The sequence below is a fragment of the Triticum aestivum genome, chromosome 6B, assembly GCF_018294505.1.
Source record: "Triticum aestivum cultivar Chinese Spring chromosome 6B, IWGSC CS RefSeq v2.1, whole genome shotgun sequence".
Taxonomy (NCBI): domain Eukaryota; kingdom Viridiplantae; phylum Streptophyta; class Magnoliopsida; order Poales; family Poaceae; genus Triticum; species Triticum aestivum.
The window spans coordinates 586,705,160-586,713,931 of record NC_057810.1 but is presented as its reverse complement, the minus strand read 5'-3'; positions in this window follow the sequence as shown (position 1 = coordinate 586,713,931).

Here is an 8,772-nt window from a genome sequence, read left to right as displayed (position 1 = left end):
CGGCTTGACACCATGATCTCCATCATCATGATCTCCATCATCGTGTCTCCATGAAGTTGCTCGCCAACTATTACTTCTACTACTATGGCTAACGCGTTTAGCAATAAAGTAAAGTAATTTACATGGCGTTTCTTGATGACACGCAGGTCATATAAAAGAATAAAGACAACTCCTATGGCTCCTGCCGGTTGTCATACTCATCGACATGCAAGTCGTGAATCCTATTACAATAGCATGAACATCTCATACATCACATATAGATCATTCATCATTCATCACAACTTTGGCCATATCATATCACAAACCACTTGCTGCAAAAACAAGTTAGACGTCCTCTAATTGTTGTTGCAAGTTTTACGTGGCTGAATTAGGGTTCTAGCAAGAACGTTTTCTTACCTACGTTAAAGCCACAACGTGATTTGTCAACTTCTATTTACCCTTCATAAGGACCCTGTTCATCGATTCCGCTCCAACTAAAGTAGGAGAGACAGACACCCGCCAGCCACCTTATGCAACTAGTGCATGTTAGTCGGTGGAACCGGTCTCACGTAAGCGTACGTGTAAGGTTGGTCCGGGCCGCTTCATCCCACAATACCGCTGAAGCAAGAAAGGACTAGTAACGGCAAGAAAGTTGACAAATCTACGCCCACAACAAATTGTGTTCTACTCGCGCAAGAAGAACTACGCATAGACCTAGCTCATGATGCCACTGTTGGGGAACGTTGCAGAAAACAAAAATTTTCCTACTCGTTTCACCAAGATCATCTAGGAGTTCATCTAGCAACGAGTGATTAGATGCATCTACATACCTTTGTAGATCGCGAGCGGAAGCGTTCAAAAGAACGGTGATGATGTAGTCGTACTCGACGTGATCCAAATCACCGATGACCAGCGCCGAACGGACGGCACCTCCGCGTTCAACACACGTACGGAACAGCCACGTCTCCTCCTTCTTGATCCAGCAAGGGAGGGAGGAGAGGTTGAGGGAGATGGCACCAGCAGCAGCACGACGGCGTGGTGTTGATGGAGCTGCAGTACTCCGGCAGAGCTTCGCTAAGCACTATGGAGGTGGAGGAGGTGTTGGGGAGGGAGAAGGAGGCAACCAAAGGCCAGGCGTTCAGGTATGAAGTCCCTCCTCTCCCCCACTATATATAGGGGTGCCAAGGGGGGGTGGTGCGCAGCCTAGGAGATCCAATCTCCTATGGGGCCGGCGGCCAAGGGGAGGTTTCCCTCCCCCCCAAGGCACCTAGGAGGTGCCTTACCCTCCTAGGACTCTTCCCCCTTAAACCCTAGGCGCATGGGCCTATGTGGGGCTGGTGCCCTTGGCCCATTAGGCCAAGGCGCACCCCCTTACAGCCCATGTGGCCCCCCGGGACAGGTGGACCCACCCGGTGGACCCCCGGGACCCTTCCGGTGGTCCCGGTACAATACCGATAACCCCGAAACTTGTCCCGATGCCCGAAACAGGACTTCCCATATATAAATCTTTACCTCCGGACCATTCCGGAACTCCTCGTGACGTCCGGGATCTCATCCGGGACTCCGAACAACATTCGGGTTACTGCATATACATATCCCTACAACCCTAGCGTAACCGAACCTTAAGTGTGTAGACCCTACGGGTTCGGGAGACAAGCAGACATGACCGAGACGACTCTCCGGTCAATAACCAACAGCGGGATCTGGATACCCATGTTGGCTCCCACATGCTCCACGATGATCTCATCGGATGAACCACGATGTCGAGGATTCAATCAACCCCGTACGCTATTCCCTTTGTCTATCGATATGTTACTTGCCCGAGATTCGATCGTCGGTATCCCAATACCTCGTTCAATCTCGTTACCGGCAAGTCACTTTACTCGTACCGTAATGCATGATCCCGTGACCAGACACTTGGTCACTCTGAGCTCATTATGATGATGCATTACCGAGTGGGCCCAGTGATACCTCTCCGTCATACGGAGTGACAAATCCCAGTCTTGATCCATGTCACCCAACAGACACTTTCGGAGATACCCGTAGTCTACCTTTATAGTCACCCAGTTACGTTGTGACGTTTGGCATACCCAAAGCACTCCTACGGTATCCGGGAGTTACACGATCTCATGGTCTAAGGAAAAGATACTTTGACATTGCAAAACTCTAGCAAACGAACTATACGATCTTGTGCTATGTTTAGGATTGGGTCTCGTCCATCACATCATTCTCCCAATGATGTGATCTCGTTATCAATGACATCCAGTGTCCATAGTCAGGAAACCATGACTATCTGTTGATCAACGAGCTAGTCAACTAGAGGCTCACTAGGGACATGTTGGTGTCTGTTATTCACACATGCATTACGATTTCCGGATAACACAATTATAGCATGAATAAAGACAATTATCATGAACAAGGAAATATAATAATAATGCTTTTATTATTGCCTCTAGGGCATATTTCCAACAGGTGGTGAGATGGCCGTCCACTCTGATGGTGATTCGTCCACCAGTTCAATGGATTCTCTGTATCAAGTTCAAGATGGTGTGCTCTGGGGTTGTTCCGATGGCTTCAATATTCCGGACCTGTGTCAGTCGCCAAATTGGGCAGGAGTCTTTATGGCTGGGACTCAACCCGGACAAAAATCTACAGCCGCGTCTGCAATTACTTCCGGGTTAGGAGCAACCAGGGCAGGAGGCCCTGTGCGCCCGCCGGCTCAAGTGCTGATAGACCTCATGGACAAGCTTACGGCCCTGTTAACCGCCACAGTTATCCCTGCGAACAAAGATGAGCATGACGCGGAGGTAGCACGGGTACGTGAGGAGATAGCTCAGGCCAAGGAGGCCTTAGCAGCTGAGGATACTAGACTAGCTACGGAGTGGGCGGCTCTCGACGCCCGGGCACAGCGGTTGCAGTCGGAGGCTTACCAGCTCATAATGAGTTTAAACACATCCAATGAGGTAATGAGGAGGAGACACCAGAAGACCCAATCCCGGTTACCTCCGAATTACGACCCTAGGGTTCTTTTTGCTACACCCGGAGCCGGCCCAAGTAACCCGCCTGATGCAAATCAGTTTATGACATCCGGAGCAGGAGGACCGGCTCAGCGTCGGGAGATGCCACCTCCTCATATGAGCATGGCGCCGCCGCGTTATGTGCCGATACCGGAGGGTCACTTTTCCAACCCCATGGAGAATTTAATTGCAGCGTCAACACGTCTAGCGGCTCTCCCAGTGGACGGTGATGATCCGACAGCGGTGGAGACCCGGAGGATCAGGGAGCTTGTCCAGACGGCCCTAACTCAGCAGGAGACCTATTCTTACAGCCGGGATATGATTCATTCAACCCCTCCGCCCTAGTTAGCACCGCCTCGTCAGAACCGGAGCCCGAGTTATAGCAGGCACATGGAGTCCGAAGCTTTATCAAGCAACACCCAACGCTGTGAAAGCGCGCTCATCGAGTTCATCCGTGGGAACCGGGACATCTTTGCATGGAAACCTTCTGACATGCCAGGTGTACCGAGGGAACTCGCTGAGCACATTCTCAATATTGATCCGAAGTATAAGCCGGTCAGGCAGTTTCTCCGACGATTCAACAAAGAGAGACGGACAGCTATTGGGGAAGAAGTGGCCCGGCTTTTAGCGGCCAGGTTTATTGTTGAAGTTTTTCATCCGGAGTGGTTGGCTAACCCGGTGTTGGTGCTCAAGAAGAACGGCACTTGGCGGATGTGTGTGGATTACACGGACTTAAACAAGGCTTGTCCGGTTGATCCCTTTGCTCTTCCCCGTATCGATCAAATCACTGATGCTACGGCGGATTGTGAATGTTTGAGCTTTTTGGATGCTTACTCTGGTTATCATCAGATCAAGATGGCAGTTAAGGACCAGGAGAAGACATCTTTTATCACTCCGTTTGGGGCCTTCTGTTATGTATCTATGCCGTTTGGGCTCAAGAGTGCCCAGGCAACTTATTAGTGATGTGTGCAGAACTGTTTGCACGATCAAATTGGGCGCAATGTTCATGCTTATGTGGATGACATTGTGGTGAAGTCCAGAGAAAAGGAAACTTTAATATCCGACTTGAGAGAGACCTTTGACAATCTCTGGGTTTACAAGATGATGCTTAACCCGGCCAAGTGTGTGTTTGGTGTACCTGCAGGCAAGCTCTTGGGCTTTCTGGTGTCAAATAGAGGCATTGAAGCTAATCCGGAAAGATCACGGTGATTACCTCTCTGGCTAAGCCGGCATGTATCAATGATGTTCAACGCCTGGCGGGACGGGTTGCTGCTTTAAGCCGGTTCATAAGCCGGTTAGGGGAGAAGGCCTTACCGCTATATCAGATGATGAAGAAAACAAACACTTTTGTCTGGAGCAATGCTGCTAACACTGCCTTTGAAGATTTAAAGAGACAGTTGTCTGAGCCACCGGTTCTTGCAGCCCCCATTGATAAAGAGCCGCTATTGTTATATGTGGCTGCTAACTCACGGGCCGTCAGTGTTGCCATCATGGTGGAACGTAAAGAGGCAGGTAAGGAGCATCCGGTTCAACGGCCAGTTTACTACATCAGCGAGGTGCTCATTGAGTCTAAACAAAGGTATCCACATTGGCAGAAGCTTGTTTATGGTGTGTTCATGGCAAACCGGAAGCTGAAGCAGTACTTCCAAAGTCACCCTATAACGGTGGTAAGCTCAGCTCCTTTGGGAGACATCATTCAGAATAGGGAAGCTACAGGACGAATCGCCAAGTGGGCCATTGAGCTTGGGCCTTATGGTTTAAAGTATATGCCCCGTACTGCTATCAAGTCTCAGGCCTTGGTGGATTTTATCAATGATTGGACAGAGTTGCAGGCACCTGAGGAGAAGCCGGACAATACGTATTGGACTATTCATTTTGATGGGTCCAGGCAGTTAGAAGGATCCGGGGCTGGAGTTGTCCTAACTTGCCCTCGAGGTGACAAATTTCGTTATGTGCTCCGGCTTATGTTTCCCTGTACTAACAACGCAGCTGAATACGAGGCCTTGCTCCATGGTGTCCGGATGGCTAAGGAGATGAATTTAAGCCGGGTCAGGTGCTTGGGCGGCTCAGACCTCGTGGCTCAACAGGTCTCAGGCACATGGGATTCTAAGGATCCCCTTATGGCGGCTTATCACCGTGAAGTAGATGTTGTAGCTGGGTACTTCAAAGGGTATCAGGTGGAGCATATTGATCGAAGGAAGAATGAGGCGGGTAATGCTTTAAGCCGGTTGGGCTCTCAGCGTAAGCCGGTGCCGCCTAACACCTTTCTTGATGTTCTGCATAATCCTTCTGTCAAAGTACCTACAGAGGAAGAGCTTGCAGTGCCAGACCCGGAGGCACAATTGGTGGCCGCACTTCACATCATCCCATATTGGACATTGCCATACTTGGCTTATATGACCCGGGGAGAGCTGCCTAAGGATGAGACCTTGGCGAGACAAATTGTCAGGCGGTCCAAATCTATGACAATTGTTAATGGCGAGTTACATCACCTCAGTGTCACAGGGGCGTTCCAGCGTTGTGTGTCAAACCACAATTCATAAGGCGTCGTCTCAACGGGTTTTGATGGTGCCCTATTTAACGTGAATGCGGTCGTCTCTAAAGCATAACCCCAAAACGATAGCGGTAAATCAGTAAGAGACATCATAGATCGCACCATATCTAGTAAAGTACGATTACGACGTTCGGACACACCATTTCGTTGTGGTGTTCCGGGTGGCGTGAGTTGTGAAACTATTCCGCATTGTTTCAAGTGTAGACCAAACTCGTAACTCAAATATTCTCCTCCACGATCAGATCGTAGAAACTTTATTTTCTTGTTACGATGATTTTCCACTTCACTCTGAAATTCTTTGAACTTTTTCAAATGTTTTAGACTTGTGTTTCATTAAGTAGATATACCCATATCTGCTCAAATCATCTGTGAAGGTGAGAAAATAATGATACCCGCCACAAGCCTCAACATTCATTGACCACAAACATCAGTATGTATGATCTCCAACAAATCAGTTGCTCGCTCCATAGTTCTGGAGAACGGCGTTTTAGTCATCTTGCCCATGAGGCACGGTTCGCAAGTACCAAGTGATTCATAATCAAGTGATTCCAAAAGCCCATCAGTATGGAGTTTCTTCATGCGCTTTACACTGATATGACCTAAACGGCAGTGCCACAAATAAATTGCACCATCGTTATCAACTCTGCATCTTTTGGTTTCAACACTATGAATATGTGTATCACTACTATCGAGATTCAATAAAAATAGACCACTCTTCAAGGGTGCATGACCATAAAAGATATTACTCATATAAATAGAACAACCATTATTCTCTGATTTAAATGAATAACCGTCTCGCATCAAACAAGATCCAGATATAATGTTCATGCTCAACGCTGGCACCAAATAACAATTATTTAGGTCTAAAACTAATCCCGATGGTAGATGTAGAGGTAGCGTGCCGACCGCGATCACATCGACTTTGGAACCATTTCCCACGCGCATCGTCACCTCGTCCTTAGCTAATCTTCGCTTAATCCGTAGTCCCTGTTTCGAGTTGCAAATATTAGCAACAGAACCAGTATCAAATACCCAGGTGCTACTGCGAGCATTAGTAAGGTACACATCAATAACATGTATATCACATATACCTTTGTTCACTTTGCCATCCTTCTTATCCGCCAAATACTTGGGGCAGTTCCGCTTCCAGTGTCCAGTTTGCTTGCAGTAGAAGCACTCAGTTTCAGGCTTAGGTCTAGACTTGGGTTTCTTCTCTTGAGCAGCAACTTGCTTGCCGTTCTTTTTGAAGTTCCCTTTGTTCTTCCCTTTGCCCTTTTTCTTGAAACTGGTGGTCTTGTTAACCATCAACACTTGATGCTCCTTCTTGATTTCTACCTCCACAGCCTTTAGCATTGCGAAGAGCTCGGGAATAGTCTTGTTCATCCCTTGCATATTGTAGTTCATCACGAAGCTCTTGTAGCTTGGTGGCAGTGATTGGAGAATTCTGTCAATGACACTATCATCAGGAAGGTTAACTCCCAGTTGAATCAAGTGATTATTATACCCAGACATTTTGAGTATGTGTTCACTGACAGAACTATTCTCCTCCATCTTGCAGCTATAGAACTTATTGGAGACTTCATATCTCTCAATCCGGGCATTTGCTTGAAATATTAACTTCAACTCCTGAAACATCTCATATGCTCCATGACGTTCAAAACATCGTTGAAGACCCGGTTCTAAGCCGTAAAGCATGGCACACTGAACTATCGAGTAGTCATCAGCTTTGCTCTGCCAGACGTTCTTAACGTCGTCAGTTGCATCAGCAGCAGGCCTGGCACCCAGCGGTGCTTCCAGGACATAACTTTTCTGTGCAGCAATGAGGATAATCCTCAGGTTACGGACCCAGTCCGTGTAATTGCTACCATCATCTTTCAACTTTGCTTTCTCAAGGAACGCATTAAAATTCAACGGAACAACAGCACGAGCCATCTATCTACAAACAAACATAGACAAGCAAAATACTATCAGGTACTAAGTTCATGATAAATTTAAGTTCAATTAATCATATTACTTAAGAACTCCCACTTAGACAGACATCTCTCTAGTCATCTAAGTGATCACGTGATCCAAATCAACTAAACCATGTCCGATCATCATGTGAGATGGAGTAGTTTCAATGGTGAACATCACTATGTTGATCATATCTACTATATGATTCACGTTCGACCTTTCGGTCTCCGTGTTCCGAGGCCATATCTGTATATGCTAGGCTCGTCAAGTATGACCTGAGTATTCCGCGTGTGCAACTGTTTTGCACCCGTTGTATTTGAACATAGAGCCTATCACACCCGATCATCACGTGGTGTCTCAGCACGAAGAACTTTCACAATGGTGCATACTCAGGGAGAACACTTCTTGATTATTAAGTGAGAGATCATCTTAAAATGCTACCGTCAATCAAAGCAAGATAAGATGCATAAAGGATAAACATCACATGCAATCAATATAAGTGATATGATATGGCCATCATCATCTTGTGCTTGTGATCTCCATCTCCGAAGCACCGTCATGATCACCATCGTCACCGGCGCGACACCTTGATCTCCATCGTAGCATCGTTGTCGTTACGCCGTCTATTGCTTCTACGACTATCGCTACCGCTTAGTGATAAAGTAAAGCAATTACAGGGCGTTTGCATTTCATACAATAAAGCGACAACCATATGGCTCCTGCCAGTTGCCGATAACTTCGGTTACAAAACATGATCATCTCATACAATAAAATATAACATCACGTCTTGACCATATCACATCACAACATGCCCTGCAAAAACAAGTTAGACGTCCTCTACTTTGTTGTTGCAAATTTTACGTGGCTGCTACGGGCTTAGCAAGAACCGTTCTTACCTACGCATCAAAAACCACAACAATAGTTCGTCAAGTTGGTGCTGTTTTAACCTTCGCAAGGACCGGGCGTAGCCACACTCGATTCAGCTAAAGTGAGAGAGACAGACACCCGCCAGCCACCTTTAAGCACGAGTGCTCATAACGGTGAAACCAGTCTCGCGTAAGCGTACGCGTAATGTCGGTCCGGGTCGCTTCATCTCACAATACCGCCGAACCAAAGTATGACATGCTGGTAAGCAGTATGACTTGTATCGCCCACAACTCACTTGTGTTCTACTCGTGCATATAACATCAACGCATAAAACCTAGGCTCGGAGGCCACTGTTGGGGAACGTAGTAATTTCAAAAAAATTCCTACGTACACGCAAGATCA